This window comes from Rattus norvegicus, chromosome 6 (assembly GCF_021556685.1).
Source record: "Rattus norvegicus strain SHRSP/BbbUtx chromosome 6, alternate assembly SHRSP_T2T, whole genome shotgun sequence".
NCBI classification, from domain to species: Eukaryota; Metazoa; Chordata; class Mammalia; order Rodentia; family Muridae; genus Rattus; species Rattus norvegicus.
In genome coordinates this window covers 41576196-41576974 of record NC_141539.1, presented here as the reverse complement: position 1 = coordinate 41576974, position 779 = coordinate 41576196, and the positions used below count along the sequence as shown (strand labels likewise).

Below are 779 nucleotides of genomic sequence, written 5' to 3'. Positions count from 1 at the left end.
AGGGGTCACCACAGAGAAAGAAGAAATGAAGAACATGGTTATATAAAAACCAAGGGCAGAGAGGACACTGGATGGATTTTGTTTGCAAATGAGTGTACAAACAATGGGTTCTATAGTGACATCTTCACATATGCATACTATATACTTTGTTCATATTTACTCCCTCATTACACTCTCAATTAGTCCCTATCCTTCTCCAGACACTCCCTCTTTTTTTAAATTTATATCATTAATTTTATACAACTTTTTCCAGTATAAGAGTTCAAGAGTTTAATCCAATTGGCAGATCATATCTCTTAAACTTTCTTCATTCTGCTAATGGGATGAATTAAATATCCTTACTTTTTAAGTAGTTGGTGCCTTACTATAAAGAAAGGAGCAGCAAATCCAGATCTAAAGTACACGATCATCATAGCCAGTAACCACCACTTGTTTTCCACTGAAAATGGCAAATTCTTTCCAGGACCCTCCTCATAGTGGCTGCGATGGACCACGGAGGTGGTGGACCTCCAGATACTTTGGCCCAACATGCCACTGCTGGAAGTTCTCCGAGAGTCGCTGAGACAGAAGGCAGAAGAAATGTCTGTACCACCTCACTTTACTTTCTTCACAACCTTGCTATCTTGAATGAGAAGTCCCTCTTCTATTTTCACGTCTCTTTCTTACACATTCATATACATATATATTACATGATATATATATATATATATATATATATGCTCTCATGATGATCTTTAGTTTCATGCATTTTTCCAAAGATAATGTAACTCTTCTTTATG

At 36.6% G+C, this 779-nt stretch overlaps 1 pseudogene; it reads right to left on the bottom strand.

Annotated features, from left to right (window-relative positions):
* Positions 1-257: 257 nt before the first annotated feature.
* Cox7cl1 (cytochrome c oxidase subunit 7C like 1) lies at positions 258-530 on the bottom strand (annotated as a pseudogene).
* Positions 531-779: the final 249 nt, after the last annotated feature.